The 23846-nt window shown below is 43.8% G+C and overlaps 1 protein-coding gene and 1 long non-coding RNA gene across 12 annotated transcripts in view; one reads left to right on the top strand and one right to left on the bottom strand.

Annotated features, from left to right (window-relative positions):
* Cyrib (CYFIP related Rac1 interactor B) overlaps positions 1–23846 on the top strand; it is a 124906-nt gene that overhangs the window by 47536 nt on the left and 53524 nt on the right. For 4 of the 10 annotated variants that reach the window (XM_039078774.2, XM_006241633.2, XM_006241635.5 and 1 more), the window contains exon 1: positions 15638–15749. The exons of the other annotated variants lie outside the window; for them this stretch is intronic. The gene's annotated coding sequence lies outside the window, so the exon portion shown is untranslated. Of the gene's footprint in view, positions 1–15637; positions 15750–23846 lie in introns of those variants that run through there. 10 annotated transcript variants of the gene reach the window in all.
* Positions 856–15728, bottom strand: LOC120093676 (uncharacterized). 2 transcript variants are annotated; one of them, XR_005487217.2, is made up of 4 exons: positions 15451–15728; positions 15118–15235; positions 9472–14588; positions 856–8413 (listed from the first exon to the last, which is right to left on the bottom strand). It is a non-coding gene; the product is annotated as an uncharacterized LOC120093676 (long non-coding RNA). The 2 variants fall into 2 exon arrangements; XR_005487218.2 differs by lacking the exon at positions 856–8413 and having other exon boundaries at positions 14425–14588; positions 15543–15679.

Here is a 23846-nt window from a genome sequence, read left to right as displayed (position 1 = left end):
CCTTGGCGATGCTTAGGGCTCTGCACATCTGACTCCTAGCTTCATTCTCAGCCTCCTGTCCTTTACAGCAGCTCGGGTTGAAAGAGGTACCATTGCTCTGCAGAGTTCTTGAGCAGGATTTCCACTCTTCTCTCAGGCTGGGTCCTCTCAGGACTTGTGTCCGCTTCTCAGACTAATCAGAGGGGACAGCATTGTCTTAGATGGTTCAGCACCCACCTTTGGAATTGAAGACAAGACTGTGTGGAAGAGATGTGACCAAGAGGCAGTGACAGTCTCCAAGCGGTTTCCGTGCAAGAATGGAAACAGAAACTGTGCCAGGGAGGTCCCCTGTTTCTCAGGGCAGATTCTGCTAACAAGTGCACATTGGTGCTTTGTTTTGTTTGTTTTGAAAGCTCAGTGTTTTGCACTTTCACAGTGACTCGAAGCACACCTCTTTCCATTGGTCAGTTATTTCCACCTCACAGATGAGGAAACCAGCGTAGGGAATCTTAGGGTACAGCTGGCCTTCAGGCACTAGGAAGCCAGCAGGATGTGTCTGGACTGTGGATTCCACTCTATTTCCCTTTTGGGATAGTTTGCAGAGAAAATAGAATCTTAATAGAGGCCCTAAAAAGGGGTTTCTAATGACTCTTCACAATAAGCAGGGCCTTGGGTGCAGTTAAGGCTTTGCATCTCCAGCTTTTATTAGGAGAATCCTGCCTTTTTTTTTTTTTTTTTTTTTTTTGGTTAGGCAACTGTGGATGGAAGGAAACCTCATTTCCCAGGTTCCGGGAAGTAACAGATAATTGGGTGAGCCCCCAAGAAAAGCAGAGCCATTTGAACTCACAGTGATTCAGAAGATATAGCCTCAGATGCTTTTACCCAAATGGGTTTTTCTCTTTTTTTTTTTAAACTTCTCTGCCGGAGGCTGCCATTTGTTTTCTTAAGCAATAGAGTAACCATTATGTAATCTATACAATGCCTCCTTCCCCCGGGCCCAAGTAAACTGTGCCTCCAACAATGCAGACTGCCTTTTCATGTTGGCAAAGAGTTTACATAAAGCTAGTGGGAGTCCTGAATTAAACTGCCAAAGCAAAGGCAAACAGCAGGGTTTTCTGCTTTTCTCCAGATACTGCAGAGACAACATCCCACAGCGCAGGAAGCTGACTTGTTGAAATCACTTTGTGCTGGTGCAGGATACAAGCGTGCTGTGTGCTCTGTGCTGTGTGCTCTGTGTGGAGCGTGCCTGCCCTGAACATAGTGGACAGGTGAAAGGGCACCTGCTTGTTCAGAGGCCCCTTACTTACCTCTCTGTACCCCAGGAAACACACTTATCTCAAGAGAAATGAAAGAAAAGTGGAGACCCAAATGGTTGGTGGTGACTACCTGAGGAATGAGGTTTTGTAAATGTCCCAGTTTTCTTTCTCTTGTGATGAGCAGAAAGCAAGCTGGGGGAGGAAAGGGTTTGTTTGGCTGGCTTACTGGTTGCCATCTCTAAGCAAGGAAAGCCAAGGCAGGGACAGGTAGGAGCTGAAGAAGCGACCATGGAAGAATCCTGCTTACTGGCTTGCTCAGGTACCTTTCTTAATGCAGCCCAGGTCCTCCTGCCCATGGATGGTATAGCTCTTTGTGGCCTGGGCCTTCCTACATTAACCATTAAGGGAATACTTCATAGACATACCCATAGGCCAGTGGTTCTCAACCTTCCTAATGCTGCAACCCTTCAATCCAGTTCCTCAGGTTGTGATGGACCCCCCAACCATAAAACTGTTTTTGTTGCTACTTCATAACTGTGATTTTGCTGCTGATATGAATTGTAAGGTGAATATCTGATAAATATGTGACCCCTGTGAAAAGCTCATTAGACCCCCCAGAAGGGTCACAATGCATAGGTTGAGAACCTCTGGCATAGGCCCGTCTGAATGAGGCAATTTCTTAGTTGAGATTCCTTCTTGTCAGGCATGTTGGAGTTGGTGCTAAGTTGACAAAGATTCCAACAGTAACTTAGGTGCTGTCTCCTATTTTTTTTTTTTTTTTTTGAGTTCTTGTGTCCGTTTTCCCTCTTCAAGATTTTTACTGAATGGTGCTTTACCTACCTGTGTTTCCCTTACGTTCTTTGCTTACTGTTCTGGGTCATGGACAAAGAGGAGTTCAAAGCTCAGCAACCCCTGTTCCTAATAAACAGCCATTGGTGGGCCTCCTCTCCCTGGGTTCCCTTCCCTCCGTTCTCATCCTTGTAATTTTGGAATTCCGATGACCTTGAACACGGTGGAATGGTTCAGCGGGACCTAGAAAAGGTGTCAAGTAACACAGGGTGTGAGAAATGCCTGTGGGTGGGCTTAGGGTTAAATGTCAGGTAGACATTTTATCTTTCAAAAAGGTTGTTGAAACTTGTTGACCCTAGCTAGAGACTGACTGTAATGGCTGTCATTAGGTGTGGGATTCATATTGACCCAGGACAGCAGAACCTGTCTTTACTTTGTTGTAACCACAGCTCCTAGAGACCGGGGGTTGATGTCCCCCACCTACCCACCTACCCGCCTGAGACGTCAATTTGTATGTGTGTGTATGTATGTGAAGAGAAGTCTTGCTGCTTCTGTAACCTTGGTTTCCAGACTTGTCTGCAGGCTAGAATCAACCACAGAGCTTTTTAAATTCAAAGATGGAGACAACATATTAGCAGGCTTAATTTATAGACTTTGGGAATAAGCATTCTCTCTCTCTCTCTCTCTCTCTCTCTCTCTCTCTCTCTCTCTCTCTCCCTCTCTCTCTCTCTCTCCCTCTCTCTCTCTCTCTCTCTCTGTGTGTGTGTGTGTGTGTGTGTGTGTGTGTGTGTGTGTGTATGTGTGTGTGGTGTGTATACCTGTGGAGATCATCCTTGGGCGTTATCCTTCTTTAGATACTGTGCTCCTTGGTTTTTAAGGCAGAGTCTCTTACCTGACTCAGAACTTGCCAATTAAGCCAGGCTGGCAGGTTGAGCCATAGGGATCTACCTGTCTCTGTCTCTTTGTTGCTGAGATTACAAGCACATACACCACACCAGCTAGCTCTTTAATGTTGGTGCTGAGGATCGAACTCTGGTCCTCCCGCTTGTAGGCCAAGCACTTTACTGAGTGAGCCATCTCACCAGCCAAAGTCATTAGTTTTTAGGCTCTTCAGCTCATTCCAGTTGCAGACAGAGTCTGCAACAGTGCTGTGTGATGACTATACCATGATTATGGTCTGGGGATTATTCTCTATGGAATGGGGATCATGACAGTGACAATGGTAATGGCTGACGTCTCTAGGCCAGGCCATCTGCTGAGTTTTTATAGATGTTCCCACTAGTCCTAGTTCTCTGTGGGAGGCTGGAGAAGAAAGGAGGGCCAATGTACCTTCAGTCTGATGTCTGAGGAGCTGACTGATTGGCAGGTAAAGGGCACTTGTCTTTATTCCCTGCCCCCGAGAGACCACTGCGGTCATCTTGAGTCCGAGATTAAGGTTTCCGTTGTTACCACAGAATAATCTGTTCACATCCTGGTGGATACAGCCATCCTTTTAATAACCACAGTGGATGGAGGCGTCAATGTTCAAGACCATATTCTGCAAAGTTGTGCACTGAGGGCGAGTTTATTTTGACTTGTGGCTTGGGAGGAGGAAAGAGCACAGTAAACCAGGCTATTAATCTTAGTCCGGTTGATTTTTCTGTGAAAACCACTGTGCACGTCTTAAGAAACCAGGTTAAATCAATTAGTAAAACACTGCCTCGTGTTTTTGCAGCACTTTTCTCAGTGCATGTCTTGGTGCTCTGTGAAGCTCATATAGTCGCTACCAGAAGGATGGGGAGGCATAGATAGGTCCGTGGGTTACTGTCGAGTGTAAAAAAGAGCCGTGGTTATCCAAGGTGTGTAGAGTTCTGACTGGAGCTTTGATGTAAGAGTTCTGTGGGGTGGTGGGAGAGCCCTAGGGAAGGTGCTCCTGGGAGAGCAGGAGAGCTGGGCAAAAGCACAGCAGCAGGAAATGGTATAGACAGGAGCGCTGTAGCTCGCTCAGAGTTACCTCAGGGACAGCATTATTTCCTACCTCCGTGGAGACTGGGAAAGTCCACCAAATGGGCATTTCCCCTTGTGTGTTTTATCAAGCAACAGACACATCTCCTAACTTTTTTTTTTTTCAGTGAAAGACATTCGTGTGACGAAGGGCTAGATAAAGATGATTTCATGGACCCCCCCCACATCCCAAATTTGTCCCCAAAAATAATACCAGATACCAAACCAAGAGTTGCACATTGCTTATTAGTAATTATTTTAAAAAAGAGAGAGAGAAAGAACAAAACAGGACTCTTGTTCATGCCTCAGGGAGTTTTGATCATAAACTCTGTTGTTCTCTGGCAGTGTAGACATGAGCATCTGTGAGCTACATGGCCTAGATCCCAGGTCTAGTGGGATGGGTGGTTTGGATTGTGCTCCTCATAACCAGCAGACAAGTTTCTTGACACCTTGGGCCCTCAGTTTTTTTAAAATGTAAAACATTAAAGATGACTTTCCTTGCCTTCAAAAATTAGGGAGTTCAATGGAAACCCAGTAGGCTACGGTGGTTAGTTTTGTCAGCTTGAAAAAGTCACCTGGTAAAAGAGTCTCAGTGAAGAGTTGTTGTCTGGATTGTTTAGGTCAAGTTGGCTTGTGGGCACATATGAAGATGGTTATCTAAGGAGGGAAAACCCACCCACTGTGGGTGGCACCATTCCCTAGGCATGGGTCCTGAAGTTTGTTACAGTGGAAAAGCAAGCTTAGCACAGGCATGCATGCACAAGAGCATGCTCTGCTCTTGCCTGCGGATGTAAGGTGACCATTCCTCTCAAGTTCCTGCCGTCTCGGCTTCCCTACTTGATGGAGGGTGACCTGGAGCTGTGAGCTGAAATAAACCCTTTAACCCCTAAGTTTGTTTTGTCAGCACATATTTTCACAGCAACAGGAAAGGAAACTAAGATATTGGCACACACAAAACAAGTGACCTGTTACACAAAAATCTTAAGCATAGAAATGGATAGAATTTTCTCTGAATTCATGGGTCAAGGCAGGCCTAGGGCTTAGGCTAAAGGTTTTGTTCTTCTCCTTTGCAGCTGAGGAAGGGATGCAGTCTTTTGGTGTCTGTGCTCTAACATGAAACCTGTACCAGGGTTTTAGAGAGGGAGCTAGCTAAACAAGTTGAGCTTCTTTGTGACATAGACCATATTGATATCCTCCCCTCCTTATGCAGTATCTCTAACTTGAAAAAGTAACTGTGAGAAGCTAAGTTCGCCTATATTTTTAGCTTGTCTATGAGTTATCCTGATATGCTGTTCAAAGTTATGAATTTCACATACCAGTGTCTAGAGCTAATGACTAATCCTTTAGGTTACTTGTGAGTGCTATTCAACTCATTTCTCTGTGGTGCTTAAATGAGCTCTTGGTTTTAGGACTGGAGTGACATTAGCTCCCAGACTGGAGTAAGTCAGCACTGCTGACCACATATGCCCCTGACTATGGCTGCAGCTTTGTGCCGGGAACATGCTTTGTGTCGGGGTTTATACCAGAGTCAGTGCTGATTCAGGAGTACTGGGTTAGCAAGATGGAATGGCCTTTGCATACAGGAAGCTCCTAGTGTTCAAGAAACCGTCACACCATCACAGTAGTAGAAGACTGTCAACAAGCACCGAGGCTTTTGAGAGCATGCACAGTAAGGGATCTGACCTGGTTTTCTCAACATAATTGCTGGACTTGGCAAAGGGTTCAGGCAGGTGGGGGCTGGAGGTGTCGAAGGCAGCAAGCATGTCGTCCCAAGTGTAAGGGGGCACTAGAGAAGCATCAAGATCCAGCTGACAAACAGCATGACTGTGTCTTAAGGAAACGTAGGATGAGGCCTTTGTGGGTCTTCTCCTTCCGCCCGACTTCTTGAAGCTGGGGGAACAGTTCCCACTTTTTAAGTTTACAGGATGTTTTATCTTTAGTATTTGTGGTTGCAAAGCACTGCACTGGAGTGAATAGTGTATCTTTCATCCCTGGAAGGGAAGGCTACTTCTCGTAATTCTGGGTGACCCCCAGCAGTGTGTGACACAGGCTGGAATGTGCTGGCTACATGTTTAAAGAAATAGCTGCAGCTCATCAGTGAGCTTCTGTCTGTGAGACGCCAATCAATGGCAACTGCGGCAGTAGGTCACAAAGCACGTAGGGACTCAGAACAGTTACCATGTGACAGCCCCAAGTGCATGTTTGTGCATAGAGTCACTGAAGCGTCCATTGACCAAGGCAATTAATGGGGAGAAATGGTGTGCACCTGGGAATGGTTTAATAGATATTAACTTGTAATTAAAACCTTCAGGTAAATTGGCTTTTCTTCACTGGTGTCATATTACCTACTTTTCTCTCTTCCCCTGTGATCCTGTTTCCATTAATAGATTACCAGCCAGGAGTCTTCTCTGGGCTGCTGGCTCTCTGTACTGCCGTGTGCTTCCTTCCAGCTCTTTCCGTATCCCTTGGCCATGTCTGTGTTTGTCCTGCCTACAGCCTTCCCATTTCAGTTGCCATCCTTTGAACAACAACAGACCTTTCAAGAAATTAAAGGATTCATCCCTACTCCCACCCTGTTATCACAGGATTTTAACTTCTCTGGTCCTTCCCCACAGATCGGGACAGAGATCGTGTATAGAAATAGCATCCTGTGGTCTAGACAATTTTGCCCTTTATTCTTTTCACTTCATAGTCATACATTTTTTTGTTTTGAGTTAAGGTGTCAGATAGTTCAGGTTGGCCTTGATCTCAGTTTATTATAGCAAGGCATGGCCTTGAACTTCTTATACTCCCGTCTACCTCCTGAGTGCTAGGATTAGATTAGCATTCATCACCATGCCCAGTTTATGTGGTATTAGGGTTGGAAACCAAGGCTTCATTAATGCTAGGCAAGCACTTTTGTAAGGAAGCTACTTTCCCACCTCCCAATAACCATAAAACTTTTTTAAAAATTGAAAATTTTATGTGTGTGAAATGTTTTGCCTGCATGTATTTATATGTACTGCATATGTGCTGTAGAGGTCAGGAGGTGGTGGTGGATCCCTGGGAACTGAAACTCTGGACAGTTGAAATCCTCTATGTGGGTGATGCGAACTTAACTGGGGTCTTCTGCAAGAGCAGCGGGATGTCCTTAACCACTGAGCTGTCTCTCCAGCCCCAATACTCAGAAATTTTAAATCAGCAAATGAACTCCTACTATGTGTCAGGCATTGTTTTAGGGGACAAACCAGACCACAGCAGGTGTTACACATGTAGGTCGAGTTCATGGAGAGAGACAGTAGATACTCGGTGTGCTTTCTCAGGAGGTATCAACATGTGGAGAAAACAGTATGTCTATGAAGAATTACAAAGTATCTTCTGTTCCTGTGTACTTAGTAACCATATATGATCCTTGCTGTCAGCGCACTATAGTGTATTTGGAATGTCAGGACTATATGCACAGAGAATGTGTGAGTCACCGAGGACAAACCCTTTACTCAGAGATGAACAAACAGATTCAAGGAAAAGAAATGCCTTGCTCGAGACCTGGTAGTTAAGATAGTTTTCATTCGTTCTAAAGCTCTGCTTAGAGTGCTACAGTGCCATTTCCTGCAGCTTATTCTTATTTCTGTGAATAGTGCTGCAAAGAGCACTTTACACCAGCACACCTGAGTGAAATTAGTAAGCCCACAGTTAATGAGACAAGAAGGAGAGGCCACCATTGACTGAGTTCTTCCGTGTGCCAGGGACTGTGCTGTGTCTCTGGCAGCAAGTGTCTGCACGTCCCTCTCTTTTCAGGTGAGCAAAACATTCAGGCCTGGCTGAGCCCAGACTGACTCGCAGCCTGTGTCGACAGCCTTCCAAGTCTGAACACGAACCTGGGAATGTCAGAAACCGTCATTTTTAGTTACTTTTTGCCTTTGACAAAATATCTAGCTGAGAAGGAAGGCTCACAGGCTGAAGACACGGTCCACTGTGGTGAGGATCTCACAGTAGCCAGAGCCTGAGACGGCCAGTTTCATCCACAGTCGGGGAGCGGAGGTGATCGCTGCTGCCCAACTTGCAGCTTCTCCTTTGTATTCAGTATGAGACCCCAACCCATGAGCTGGTACCACCCGCCTGAGTGTGGATCGTTCCTCTTCTGTTGAGTTTTTACTGTGTTTAACTGCTGTTCTCTTCCCTAAGGCCGAAGACAGTTTGAATATTGACACTCCCATTTGGTCCCAATCATCAGAATGGCAGAGTGGCTATTGGTAGGGTGAAGGTTAGGTTACAAATGGAGCCTGGACACTGAGGGATTTGGTTAAATTCGAGCCGAAAGAAAAGGAGAAAGTGAGCACAGTGAAGCTTCCTGCAGATAGATGAACTCTTTGTTCCTGAGTTTCTTGGTGGAGCCCAAGTCGAATCCTCATGATGGTGCTGGAAGGCTGGAATGTGAAATGGGTGTCAGTTGTTGTTTGTACAGCAGCAGGATTGGGTGGCAGTAGTCCTGTCACCATGTGTCAAACCACATGATTCTCCCCTATTTATTTATTTATTTATTTATTTATGTGTAAGCATTGATATTTCTTTTTTTTTTTTTCTTTTTTTCGGAGCTGGGGACTGAACCCAGGGCCTTGCGCTTGCTAGGTAAGCGCTCTATTACTGAGCTAAATCCCCAACTCCAGCATTGATATTTCTTAAAATGCATTTAAAAATGTTTTAAAATGTCATTGATAAATAGGTGGCCCTGGCTACAGTTAGGGATTTCCTTCGTTTATAGGGAAAGCTATGTCTTGTTTTTATATTGTGTGTGTGTGTGTGTGTGTGTGTGTGTGTGTAACGTAAGTGCGGCATAGTATGCGTGGAGGTCAGAAGACAACCTGGGAGGAGTCAGTACTTTGCACTCTGTCAGTACCTGGAATTGAACTCAGGTTGCCAAGCGTGTTGCTCTTTTCCACTGAGCCGTCTCCACAGCTCAGAGCTCTTGCTTATGGCTACAAAGGTGGATGGATATATATCAGAGCAGAGATTAGGGTTTGGGATGACAGCGGAGTGAGGCTTGGAACTGAACGGCCCACCCAGACGCCTTTCTTTTCTGTTACTTTGCTGCTGTCCCAGATCTCATGTCATCACATCCCTTCCTAAAGGTGACCGCCCCAAGCCTATGTCCTTGCTGGTGGAGGGCCTGTGATTGTCAGGGTTGAAAGGCCCAGTGAGCAGTCCTTTGTGCTGCTGAATCGCACCCTGGGTGGAAAGGCGTGTTTGTGGCAAAGGGAGGCACATTCTGAGCGTGCCTCTTGAATTTTCCGACAGCCACTTAGTCTGTAGGTAGAGCAGTGGGCTTGGGACTTCACTGTGCCCTATCAGCAGCTCCCATGCCAGCCCACCCCTCACAGGAAAAGCTTTGCCTTGGCTTAGAAGATTTAGAAGGGGAAAGGACAGTGTGTACAGAGATCTTTCCATCTTTTTCCAATTAAAATCTTGGCACAAAAAATGTGCTTACCATTGCTGTCGCCTGTCCCAGCAGCAGATTCCCATGCTGAACTCTGAGCCATCGTCCCCTCGAATTTCAGCTTTCCCAGTTCCAGTCTGCTCCTTGGGGTGCTAATAGCTCCAGGTGGTGAATGGGCGGTAGGGAGCACAGCTGTGTGGAAATACAGCGCTGAAGCAATACAAACAAGGGGAGAAGGTGGGAAGCCTGTCAGGAGATAGGTGCGGTGATGCCTTTCCTTTCTGTGACACTGAAGAAAGCCCTTGTTTACCTTACCTCAGACTCAGCTGGTTACATATTCCATTGCCGTGTCTATATGGTGAGCTATTATATAGCCCCTAACAGTGGTGTAACTGTAGTACAGTCATTGAGGAGGGGTAGCTAAGATATGCTGTGAGGTAGAACACAGCAGATCAGTATTCAGATATGAGACATTCTTACAAAAATACACTTTCATTATATAGATATGTAATAGCATTTGGAAGGGTATCCATATGTTGTGGGTGGTTGGATCGTGAATATTTATATATTTTTCTTTTTGCTCATATGTATTTTCAAATTTTTCTTTCCATCAACATATTACTCATTGGAGTGGGAAAAAACGGTAAAGAGGTCCACAGCATCTCAGTTACTGCCCGGCCCTCTGGTGAATCATGCCTTATATTTGTGGGGAGTCTTCTAGCAGTTGGGCATTGTAGCAGGGACTGCAGTGCTCCTGGTAGTACCAGTGTGGCAGAGCCTGCTTCCTCTTCCTGTTCCTCCTCCTCTTCCTCCTCCTCCTCCTCCTACTCCTCCTCTTCCTCCTCCTCTCCTTTTTAAGCTGAGAAACATTAAAAATGACAGTTTATGAAAGTTAAGTGCTCTGAGGGTGAATGAGGGAAAGTAGGGGTTCATCTTTAGGAAGGGGTCTGGCAAGAATCTTTGCAGCCAAGAACTGAGACACAGCCATGGGGAGAGAAAGCGGATGTGCGGTTCTGAGATGTCAGGGCTGATGCAGGCTGATGGGGTCCTTTTTCCTTGATGTAGTTCACTAAGAGGGCTGGAAAAAGAGCCTTCGACACCTCCTCTGTGAGAATGTGTTCCATTTGGAAATGTGACCGGGACTCATACTTTTAACTTAAGGGGAGCTTGGCCATGAGGACTTCAGGGGCTTCAGGGGACTGGCTAATGTTTTGCTAAATAGCGAAAAGGTCTTGAGTTTGATTGGGTGGCTTCGTCTTCGGTTCTTTTGAAATGGCAGTTGCGATATCTTCCTCCAGTGTGAAATGAGCTTCCAGCTGTATCCCGGGCCTCACTGTTCTCATCAAATATTGATTGGCTCCTCATCCACTAGAGGATCATGGAGTCTCTGCTTGGAAGCCCTGGCTGTGGAGGAGATGGTTGGAAGGACCTCTGACCTTGAAAGTTCCCTGTTTGCTTATCCTGGGAAGAGGAAGGGAGAGATTATAGAGCACGGTTTGAATCTCACCTGGCTGCAACCGGAATTGTGAGGTGGCTTTGGCTCTGCTGTGAGCCAGTGCTGCACAAGAGTGCCTTGTGGGACAATGAGCCCAGTCCCTGAATGTCAGAGAATGGGAAGCTGAGCAAAGCTGGTCTCAGAATGTGGGTTTACACATTCTGAGTGTGCATGCCTTGTGGGTTGTAAGGAAACTGGGTGATGTAGCTTAAAGACAATAAATGTGTTTAGACTCTGACCCAGCATTTATAATCCAGGGAATTATGTGGTCACAATTCATCCTCAAAAAAAAAAAAAAAAAAGAAGCCGAGATGGCTGCCTTAGCAGCCATAAGGACAAACTCTTTGGGGTCAGAAAGTGTCTCCCTGTACAGTATTTCTGAGAGCTCATGCCATTCCTGGAAAGTAGCTAAGTTCCTATCCCCAGGCCAGGTAGGAAGTGAGAGGTTGGAGATATGAACGAATGGCCCTCGTTCACTGGTACTCGGGCTCTGAACTTTGATATGTGCCTCCTCCCCGCCATGGGCTTGCCTGGAAATGCTGGGTGCAGTGGCAAGAATCAGGAAGTTGTCAGGAAGGAAGGGAGACTGTTTGACATTGTTGGAGAAACTGACGCTGGAAGAGGTTGAATTTGTGTAAGTCCTGGAGCAGGTATTGAACCTGACGCACATCTAGAGCTGCACAATCCAGAGTTCTGAAGTGGCTTTGGCTCTGTTATTACCCTGTGCTTCCCAAGAATGCACATGGGGGGAATGAATGAATGAAAGGAAAGAATAACTCGATGGGATGAGGACATTTTACAACGGCTTCTGTGGGGAACTATCTGTCAGTATGTCCCCTGCACCCCCAGAGTTGTTCAACGTTTACATGTAATTCAGTTGTACAAGCCTTTTCTCCCTAGGGAGTGTTGTAGTCTGCTGGCCCTGAGGCCACACTTTCCCACAACCCTTTACCTAAAGACTCTTTCTCTTGGCTTTATACTGCCCTTGCAAAAATCCCCATTGTGAGCGGGTCTAGGGTTAGCTGGCTGTTGGATGCGGACACAGCAATGGAAGGGAACTGGGCTATTACAGTGTGATGAAATGCTCTATAGCTGGTAAGTGCTAAGTGCATCTGTGGGGAAGGGAGAAGGGCTTGGGAAATAGTTATGTTCATCTCAAGATAACAGTTAAAGCAGTGTGTGTCTGCATGGATAAAGGTTGGAGAAGAGGCATGAAAACTGGGTAAAGGTAATTGGGACCTGATGGTGACACCATCCACTGATGTCCTCAGCTAAGAACCCTTTGCTCAGTGTCCCTACAGTTCCTGTTTCCTATGACCCCAGTTTCAGTCAGTCATATAAACTCAGGGAAATACATGATTGCATATCTTAATTTTAGCATTTTTTCTTTCCTTGGTTGAGAACGATATCTACAGGACCTTGAACATGCCAGCCAAGTGTTCTACGACTAAGCCCCTCCAGAGTCTCTCAGCTGGCCTCCTGGCCTCTATTGTCTCCCATAGTGAGCCCATTTGGACATCGTGTTCCAAGTGGTCTTGATAGGAAATATATCAGATTCTGTTTCTCCCTTGGTTACAAGTATCTCTTTTCCTGTCACTGTGTTAAGATTTGCCATGACTTTGGCTTCTTATTGTCCTTCTCTCCTACCCCATTTGTCTCCCAGACTGCTCTTGCTCCCTTGCTGCACCCTTTTCTTGTCCTTTCCTCAATTCTTTTATTTATTTTTAAGATTTTATTTCTTCTTTCCTCAATTCTTAAGGACCAACTCCAAAGGCCCCAGCTTTGGCAAGACCTTCAGAGCTGTTCCAAGTAGAGTTGGCTTGTTCTTACGACATACCTTGCAACATTCTCTGTTACCATTGCGAAGCTCTTGCTCTCTCATAGAAACCTCCAGAGACCTCAAAGAGGGACAATGTATTCTCTACCTCAGACCCTCCCTCAGACCCTCCCGTGATTCCAGGGATATGAGAGAGGGGATAGGTCAAAATGTTGATGGAACAGAATAGTTTATCTTAACAGTACAAAGATTTATTCCTTTTCATGTGTGTGCGTGCATGTGTACATATACATATGCATGTGTAACCCTGTGTGTATACATGTGCTTGTGAAGGCCTAAGAGCATCAGATTCCCTAGAAGTGTAAAATGACAGACAGTTGTGAGTGGCCTGATGTGGGTAATAGAAAGTGATACATGCACTTGCACACATACACATGCACACACGCACGCGTGCGCGCACACACACACATCCTCTGTAAGAATAGTTAAGTGTTCTTAACTGCTGAGCATCTCTCTAGCTCTATCATCATCATGCTTTAAAATGGATCTAATCATAAAAATGTAAAAGAAAACAGCATTTAAAGCAAGCAGTGGGATCTTCTGAAATTTGAGAACGTAGACGGAGTGTAGTATATGTGGCGAAGCAGACAGATCTCGGAGCTGACAGATTGCGTTCGAATCCTGGAACTGTCACATACTGAACCCCACATTCCTCATTTACAAAGCGGACATGAAAACAGTACCAGATGGGATGTCTATGAAAAGCAAAGGAGGAAATGCAAGTCAAAGGCTGAGTACAATGCTTGGCGCTGTGTAAGTAGTGTTAGGATTCCAGAGATCTGAGGTAGCTGCCATGACTGCAACGTCTCTAACTGGCCATCCCTCTTTCGCAAACATCTTCTTGGTGTCCTTCTGCTTGCTTTTGTAACCTAAAACTTCTAAACCTTTGGCCTCAGCTGAATGAAAAGTGATCGTGGTTAGGCAGAAGGACAGAGAAAGAGCTGTGGAAGAATAAATTTAGCCTTTCTTGTAGGGGGAGGGGGCTTGTTTCCTGAGCCAGTTTTCTGCACATGGGCTATGGTGGAGCCTGCTTATGTTCTCACTATGTCCAGAAATGGGTCCTGGGCCGATGAAGGGGAAGCTGCTCTGAAAGGAGCATTCCGTGCTCTCAGCAGGACTTGACCTATTGTTCTTAGTAATTAGCCAACTCTTCTCGGAGTATAAGCACCTCAGGTCAATGTCCACTTTTGATTCCCACAGATAGCATTAAGGCCAGTGGATGAAGATAGCAGTGTGAAGTCTGAGGTTCCTCAGACAAGAAGCTGACAACTGCTGTGATGCGCTCCTTTTGGTTGGAGATGTTCTAGCTAAACTGGATGTTCATGGGAGAGATTTCTGCAGTTGCTGTGTGGTTGCCCTGAACTGATGTCTGAGGGATCAGTCAGATACATGGTGTTATATGGGCTAATGAATGCCAGTGTGTGTCAGATAAATGGGCCAAGCCTTATTGGATGGTGAGGATAGTTCTATCATTCAGTTTAATAAAAAGTTAAAAAACCCCCAATATATTGTCTAATCCAAAGCCTCCTTAAGTATAAGATCGGAGATGTAGGATTCTTGCCCTTAATGTATGCTACCCCACCCCCCAGGCTCTCCTGACTCTATTGCATACTATATTGTCTTCATGAAATTGAAGAGGCAGACGGACTGACCAAGACAAAGGCTTACTACATACAGTAGAAGACACCAGATTAACTGGCTACATTTATTAAGGCCGGTGGTTCTCAAATGATCTCTGTTCCGGAGTAAAGGGTTTATGATTAGGGTTTCCAACTGTCCCTAAGTTCATGAGTCGGAAATCATCGTATAAAGATTTGTGTTTTCATATGCATCCTCCTAGGGAGAAAAAAAGAGAGTCCATACTTCCATGGGATTTTCAGTTGGGGTCTTAACCCCAAAATGCCCAAAACTCTTCTCTTTAGTTCTATCTTAGTGCTGTGCTCAGCAAACTAAATATAGTCATGGGAGAGGTAACTATGTTAATCATTTATATTTCAGTGCTAATGCTGATGAGACCTTTTTGTGTGTGTGTACAGAAGGGGAAGGAGCATTTATTTTTCCAAGAGTGACAGTGGGATTAGAGAAGTAATTAAGTGTCGTAGCCCTACATCACATCAGAATCGGAGCCCACTCGACGTTTCTGTCGAATCGACCCCAGAACAAGGGTCTGAGTTATTTCAAAGATTGTGCGTGGAAAGCCACGTTATCAAGTGGAGTCTCATTTCTGTTCCCAGACTGATCATTTAACACCTCCCAAGGGCGTCTCTGCGATAGCATCTCAGGCGATAACGGTGTTTCTCCCTAGGCCCTGGGGATCCTGCCTAGTGCCAGAGCTGCCTCTGGAAGCGCGAGAGGCGCTCAGTACCAGGCCCGAGGGGAAAGGCTTGCTGCCAGGAGCCAGGCCTCTTCAGGTGCGGGATGCTGGAATGCGGCGTCTCCCTGGGTTTAGCTCAGAGCCTTGGTCTCTTTCTGAGCCTGTTGACCTGTAAATTGTTCACCGCCACAGTTAAGACCCTCGCAACCGCCGACATTCCCTCCCGCGAAGGTGCTGCCCCTTTAAGGGAGGGCGTGGTCTTGTGCGGCCTGGCCGCGCCCCCCAGCTTTCCTTGGGGCGCGCCGGACCACCTGTCTCCGGCCGCGTCCCGCCCCTTTCTCGAGGGGTGGGAGAAGAGGGCGGAGAGGACGGTCGAGGCTTTACCTTGCGCAGCGGTCGCGCGGCGCATGCGCACGGCCGGACAGGTCCGCGGCGCCCTCACTTCCTGGCACTCCCCCCTCCCCCTTCGCCGTTACCCTGTACATCCGGGTCTCTTGCCCTCCCCACTCCAAGCCGCCGTCGCCGCCGTCGCTTAGCTCTTCGCCGCTCCGCCAGAGGGGCAGGTGCGGAGGGGCTCCCGGTCCGGCCGCCGCCGCCCGCTCCGGGCCCGGGGCTCCCTCTAGCGCCGTGAGGAGCCTCCGGCGGCTGAAAGAAGCGCGGCCGAGTGCTTGAGTTCGCGGCGGGTGAGTGACCGGCCGGTCGTCTCCTCACGCCCCTTGCGCCGCGGCGGGCCGCGCGGCCGCCTTGCGCGCTCCCGGCCCTCCCTGGGCCCGGCCTCCGCCCATTCATTCTCGGGGTCCTCTCTTCCGCCCGGGTCGCGGCGCGTGCGGGAGCCAGCGGCCCGGTGCCGGGCGCTTTTCGGCTCCCCTGCTTCTTTGCCTTCCTTTCTGCCCCGGTGCTCCGCTATGGCCCGGCTCCCAGGCTCCTCCGTACCCCGGCGCCCCTTCTCTCTGGGCCAGCTCTCCCGGGGCCCTCACCGGGTCCTCGGACCACGCTACGCTTTGCCCGGACACCCTGCGCCAGTGGAGGGTTTGCGTGTCTTTGCTACCATCGCTGCATCTTTCACCTATGAGACCAGACCTTTTAACTTTTAATTCCCGGCGTTTAAAGTCCAGATACTCAATCCTAGGGTGTGGTCTTAGTGTGTTTCCAACACACACACTTACCCAAATCTATGTCTGTCAGAGTCTCGTGAGATTGGCCATCGGGGTGTGTGTGTAACCTCGTGGCTTCTTTGGGCCACACCGCCTCCCTCGTATTTGGTACATTAATTTTTCTCTTGAGCATAAAATGAGTCAAAAAGTGTTCTTTTCTGTGATTCCATGCCTGCTTTGCAGCATTACCTGTTTGTACTGTTAGTGGGACTTTTTCTTGTCTCTGACAACACTTACTTACACTCCTGTATCTTCTCTTCCAAATACTGCTGGAATGCCTGAACCCTTGAACCACAGAATGCCATTCTGGATAAAGCCAAGTGTTCTGACTCGTTGACACTTTCTCCCTTTTCCTGAAGTGTACTGACTTTGACACCTTTGAGCCCTGCTGCAGAAAAATGTGCCAATCAATCTTGAGTTCTTTGAGTCTTGCAGTTTGATATACTGATGTTCTATAAGAGTGCTTTCCCATAACCAAAGCAACTTTTGTCACTTGTGTTTGGCACCTTATTGCACATAGTTTTAGATTAGTATATCCCAAGAAAAAAACACACAGATCCTTTTAATTCTTTAGTTGTGTTTAATAATGGAAACAGAAGCTTAGTGATGAGAATGACTGTAGTTGGAGCGTATTTGATAGTCTGTTGTAAAGTTTAACTGAAACTGCCAAGTCGGCATCTATAAAATGAACTAACAGCACTTTTTGCACTGTGACTTTCATAGTCCATTATGGTGAACTCCAGTTCATTTCCGAGCACACATGCCACATATAACTGCAGCCATGCCACCCTGTAATGGCAACAGCAGCATTTTCTAATACTTTGCCCTTTCTTAGCAACTAGGGTTTTTGTTTGTTTTGTTTTTGGTTTTTGGTTTTTGGTTTGTTTGTTTTTGTTGTTGTTGTTGTTGTTGTTGTTCTTGGGCTTGGAGGTCCCCCCCCCCTCACTTTAGGCTGTGAATAGCCACTTTACAGATTTCTCTTAAAAAAAAAAAAAAAGGAAAGAATTGATGTGTTTGTGTGTGAAAGTGCAGGAGTTTGACTGTGATTCTGTGGAGTTGATTTTCTTTTTTCCTTAGCCATGGGATTCAGGGATTGAACTAAAGTAGCCGGGCTTGAGCGATCTCATTTGTCCCAGCAATCAGATTTCTAACTCTTTTTTTTTTTCAGAGTGGTTTTACTAGATGATTTAGAAAATCCCTTATAGCATCAGTAGTGATGGTGGCTGCCTGGGAGGAAAGCCTTGCTTTGTAAAATGCTGATGGTTCTGTAGTGTTACACATAATTGAGCTGAGTATACTTTTTTCTTTACTAAGAAAGAGACCATTTGATCAAGGACAGCTAGGTTAATAAGTTGCTTTTGGTTGTCCCAGCAAAGAGTGAAGGCAGTTGATTTCTAATATAGTATAAGTGATATTTAATGGAGTTTAAAAATTAATTTCTCTGAGCTCTCTGAAAATAGGTTAAACATAATGTGTGTGGAATGGTACCATGTTCAAGATTGTTTGACTCGCAGTTGAAATAACCATTTATCTCTACTTAGTAAACAGTAATTGATGGAGAAGTGCAGAGTGATGTTTTTTCACATTACTCCTAGTCTCCTTAGGGAAATGCCGGGATTATCAGTCTTACTAAGTATGGATGCTTCAGTTGTTAGAGCCTATAATTTTCTCTTTCCCTGTTAAAGGAGAGCAAAGGACTGTATTATTTGAAAACACTTGTGTTGGTGTTTATATTTTGTCTATTATTTTTGGTTATCCTTTTCTTTTATAGCACATCTTAGCAGTTTCTGCTGGGTATATAGTGTACGAATTGTTAATATTTTGGGCATCCTATACTGTAACAGCACTTTGAAACTATTGTAACTATTTGACAAAGTTTTAGAGAAAGATGTTGATTGCTCTGAGTTGCAGATTCTCAAGGGTACTGAATATTTTGAATTTGCAATATTGGGTTATTTTGAGATCTTTAGGGGACAAAGAAGAGTGTTATTTGTGTTCTAATTTATAGACTGGATTTGTTTATTTCAAATGGGTATTTGAGGGGTTGGGGATTTAGCTCAGTGGTAGAGCGCTTGCCTAGGAAGCGCAAGGCCCTGGGTTCGGTCCCCAGCTCCGGAAAAAAAAAAAAAAAAAAAAAGAATCAAATGGGTATTTGATACATATATCTTGCTAGCATTCATGAACAGTAGTCAAAGGTTTTTTTTCACATAGCAAAGATGGCATAATCCAACAGTGCAGTGGTAACTCAGTTTTGGAGTAGTCGTGCCGATATGTTACCAGTAGCTAACACTTTGTTTTAGGCTTCTTTAGGCCAAGGCAGTACTCTAAGACATGGTTTAATTATAAAACAGTCTTGTTAGATAAATACTGATATGGTTGGCTGACAGATGAGGAGTCAGGTGCTAGGCTGCTATGTTGAGCAGCTGCCTTATACCCACTAAGTTAGCTTGGTGACAACCCTGGAAGACAAGGGTTAACTTGTAATTCATTCTTGATCAACATCAGGAAACTAAGGCTCAAAGAGCTTTGACTATTTGTTCAGATGGCTTCTAGGTAGAATACCGTTTTGACTCAGTCTTTAAATACATTTTTTTTTTTGTTTTTTTTTTCGGAGCTGGGGACCGAACCCAGGGCCTTTCGCTTCCTAGGCAAGCGCTCTACCACTGAGCTAAATCCCCAACCCCTAAATACATTTTTAAGGTATTAGTTTGAAGTCGTATTTACATTAAATATTTAGAGAGTATTCTTCAGACAAGAAATCTCAACTTTTCAGCCAGATGGATAATGTTTGCTTGTTCTATCTTCTCCTTGGAGTGTATACATTCTTGTTTACCAGTAACAACTTCCTCCCCTTTCCACTCAAGCAAATAAATAGAATGCAAATCAGTGCCATTTGTAAAAACTTCGAACAAGGAAACCATTCTTAAAGTTTTCATACTCTATAAATACACATACAAACATACAGAATAGATGTACCTACACTTTTTATGTCTTCACATATGAATAATACAGTCATGGGTGAGAATGGCCGGTTTGTAAAAATACACTCTTGGGGTCTTTTCTTTAGCTAGAAAACATGATGCAAAACCATTTTTGTAGCTGTTTTGATCAGGTACATATTCCTCAGGGGAAAGATTCAGTAGTATGTATTGTGTAGAATACTGAAGCTCTGAACATTGGCATTCTTTCTCCCCTGCAGTAATTTCTACTTAGTGTACTTTACCTAGTGCACCGTGTGGCATATGTTAAATCTTGGAATGATAACTGTCTGGAACACTTCTTCTAGTCATCAGTTGGCATGCTTTCTGGTGATTCAAATGATACCTAATTGTAGGTTAGAATAAGCATTTTTGGATATCATTTGCTAAGAAAAAGAATTATGACATACTACATGTTACTAGTTGGGATTACTTGTGCCACCTCTGTCTTCTTAGTAAGGGTAATAGAGAATTGAATGCACTCATATAAATGAATCTGAGATTTAACTAGGTCTTGAGTGATCATATGCCACTCTTTTTCCTTTCTCTGATTGAGATTAAAACCAGTGCCTTACACAAGTTTCTGCCTATGCTCTACTACTGACCTTTGTGCTTTAGTCCCTTGAAGTACACATCTGTAGTTTTTTTTTTTAACTTAGAGATTCTTTCCATTGTAAAATTGTACAATGGATTTACAAAACAGTGTATGTGGACATAAACCATGACATTTAAGTTTTAGTTTGAAATAGGAAGATCCTGAGATTATAAAAATGGGAGTACCAAATCACCCATAATCCTAGCATTTGAGAGGTGGAGGTAGGATTACAAGTTCAAGGCCAGCTTTGGTTACATGACACTATCTCTGAACAAACTTCTAAAACAGTAAAATGGAAATGCCTGTCTTCCTTATAACCCTGTGACATTATTGTTGTAGGTTACTCTCTTTGTCTCTCGACACCCCCCATCCCCCCACCCCACCCCCGCTTTAAAGTCAGGGTCTAATTGTGTAGTTTAGGTTGGTCTTCAATTTGAAATCTTGTCTCAGCCCCCCTAGTGTTGGTATTATAGGTTGGCAACATGGTTGTTGGTGTGTTTTATATATCTTCGCACAACAGAGGAAGCTGAATATTAATTCTTTTCTTTGACATATGGCATAATTCTTGGTATATAAATGGCCATTAATTTACCCAAATAGTACAAATCAATATAACAGTTAAAAAAAATCAATTGTGGTCCCTTCTTATAGAAAATAGAAAAAGTAGAAAATATGAGTGTTCTGGTTTTCTTTCTATTCCCCTGATAAAATACTGACCAAAACTAGCTTGGAGTATAAACAAATTTATATGGCTTACAAGTTATTGTCCTTCCATGGAAGCCAAAGCAGGGACTTAGAATTAGAGAACAGCTCTGCTATGAGTTGCTTACTATATCTTGTTTAGTTTTTCTTTTTATATAACTCAGGACCACCTTCTCCTGGATAGCACTACTCACAGTGGGCTTGCTACAAATTGACCCATAGACATGCCCATGGGCCAGTTTTGTCTAATGGAAGCAATTCCTCTGTTGAGGTCCCTTTTCACACCTGTCTCTAGTTTTTGTCAACTTCAGCACAGTGACTTATGTGCTAATACATTATGTGGGTTTCCAGTCTTAGAATCAAGGTGAACCGTCCTGTGTGTATCGCTTTCCAAGGTAGGACCTGGGAAATGGGCCAGGCAGATAAATGGCCAGTGCATGGGAATATGATATGACAAGAGATCATATTAGAATCTTAATATTTGTTCTGTGTGGCAGTAATGTGCAAGGTTAAAGACTGTTCACTGAAGGATTCCCTCTTCCTTATCCTTACTTTAGCTTAGGAGGTCCATTGGCCCTGCAAAACCCAGCTCTGACCTGACCCATTTTTATTATGTATCATTTCATTGTTTGTATTATTTCATTATGTATCCTTTCCATCAGTGAAGATGGGAGAAAGTTGCCAAGTTACAATTTGTATCACATTTCTAGTTCACTTCTTTTTATGTGGTTACAAAACATTGATTCAGCTAACAGGTAGGACAGTGGTATGGGTAGGCGGATAGAGAAGTGTTTAATCATCTCCCTACCAACTACCAGGGTCACTCTTGGATTTTGGGATGCTGTTTTATTCCCCAGAACTTTTATTCTTTCTCTTAGAAAGTCCTGGCTCTTGGCAGCATTGTAATCTCAATGCCAAAATTTAATATTAAAAGTCATTAGTCTGAGATTAAACCTTATTTCAAGTTTCTAAATTTCCATTCACATTTTTATGAATGCTGGTGGAAGCTGCAAAAGTCTTGCGTCCTTCTCTAGCATATCCTCTGTAGTAAGCAGTAGTAGTAACTAGATTATCAGTAGTGATGATAATTTATGAGCTTTATTGTGCAGAGTATAAAGTGCTAGGTAATACTTGAAAACGTTGGGTTAATACTTTAGTTAAGTTTTGCCTTTAGGAAACCTAGATCTTTCATAGGGGGCTTGTTTTGTTCTGGAGGGATACGTTATCAAATATACAAAGGACTGAAAGCAGTCCTGTCCTATAGAAGGGGACAGGATTTTTATTTTCATAGCTGTTGACTGTATAGAAATCTTAGAAAGATGGTATAGTAAAGGACAGCTGGTACCTCCTCAAAATATGCAAAAGTTAGCTACATAGTTTAATTTTCTTACATATATATGTAAATTGTCTTGGTAAATCTGCTTTTTAAAAAAGGTTCCTGCATATAAGAACAGTACACATTGTCATTGGAGTTCATTTTCTTTTGAGGCTTATTTATTTTTACTTTAATGTGTGTTTTGCCTCATCTATATTTTGCCTTTATTTGTATGTGTACCACATTCTTGCCTCATATATGTGGAAGCCAGAAGAGGGCACCAGATCTCCTGGAACCAAACCTGGGTCTTCTGAAGGAGTAGCAAATGCGTTTAGCAACTGAGCCATCTGTTCAGCCCTGATTATTCATTTTCTTGATATATATCAACCTGTAAGTATGACCTTGATACAGGTTTAATTAATTTTCTGTAGCCCAGGTTGGCTTGAAACTCAGTGTGTAGCTTAGGCTGTTCTCAGACTTTACAGTCGTCCTCTTCTTTTCAGCTTCCCAAAGTATTGGGATTGCACATGTGAACTAGCTACCATTCCTGGTTCTAAACAAGTTAACTTTAGTCAATGAAGATTTTTAATTACCTTCAAAGTTTGTGTTGTCTTACATAGTTAATGTCTTACAACACATCATACATTATTTCCAAAAGTAAAATACTTAACTTCATTTACTTCATTTAAATCAAAGTGTTCATGAATTTAGATACTTGAAATTGTCAGTCTAGTTATGTCAGAGATGGCTGTAAGTTGCTAGTGGGAAATGTAGGTACGTCAAAATCAAGGATTAAAGTATTTTGGTAATCATGTCTTTGATAATTAGGATTTCCATGTTAAAATGTGGATATAGTTAATTTTTTCCCTTTGTATCTATAGAGTAGTATGTAGAAACAAGTACAAATAACCTGGGTTGGCATCCTTTGAAGTAAATGTGCCTATTCCATTATGGTATATAAGTGGTGTTGGCAACTGGCCACTGTTGTCTTTGGTATGTAGTATGAACTGGTAGGGGTCTGTTTGCATTGATAGATATGTATTTATTAAGAATTGTAGTGGGTGACCAGCCTCTGTCTTTGAAAAAGAATAAAAAAGCTTTAAAATTGTTTTATTTACCCAACTCAGCAATGATCTTAAAGAATATATTTCACTAAATTACTCTTTAAAAAGCAGTTTCATTGAAATATACTTTGTACATGAACTATTTGTATTTCAGTTGAATTTTAATGGTCCTTACATTATGGACCCAAGTCTTTTATCAGTTACATTATTTCTTAAGTATTTTCTCTCAGTTTGTGGCTTTTAAAAATTTTTTAGTGGTCTCTTTTGAGTTATTTGGTAGTTAGAATGAGAATGGCATCTGTGGGCTCATAGGTTTGAATTCATGGTTTCCAGTTGGTGAAACCATTTTAGAAGGATTAGCAGATGTGACTTTGTTGGAGGAGGTGTGTGTGTCACTAGGGATGAGCTTTGAGGTTTCAAAAGATTCTTTCTAGTGTGTCCCTGCCTCTTAGTTGTGGATTCAGATATGAGCTCTCAGCTGTTCATGCTACCATTACTCCCCCCCCCCTTTTTTTTTTTAAACCATTGTGGCCTCTTAACAGCGAAGCTATGAGCCAAATTAAATGCTTTCTTTTAAAAGTTGCCTTGGTCTTGGTGTTTTGTCAGAGCAACAGAAATGGTGATGTTTATACAGTTAATAGTTAGTGGAGAAGGAGAGACATTTTGCTTAGTGTAGCACCTGATAAGGTGCCATTAGATCACCAAAATAAAAAGATAAATAAAAGCAGGGTGACCATTTAGGAAGAAGAAGGGACCAGAGAGTATATAGGGAGGACGACAAAAGGGTAGCAGGGGTGAACATGATTGAAATATATGTGTACTTGTAGGGAAATGTTCTGAAAAAACCCCATTTATTATGTAATTAACATGTGCTAGTAAAACATTTTCACAAGAATTGTTTTCGTTGATCTCTATCTTTGTTAGTACCATATGACTGCTACTATTGTTTATATATATATATATATTTTTTTT

The sequence above is a fragment of the Rattus norvegicus genome, chromosome 7 (genome assembly GCF_036323735.1).
Source record: "Rattus norvegicus strain BN/NHsdMcwi chromosome 7, GRCr8, whole genome shotgun sequence".
Taxonomy (NCBI): domain Eukaryota; kingdom Metazoa; phylum Chordata; class Mammalia; order Rodentia; family Muridae; genus Rattus; species Rattus norvegicus.
This window is presented reverse-complemented; position numbering and strand designations above follow the sequence as displayed.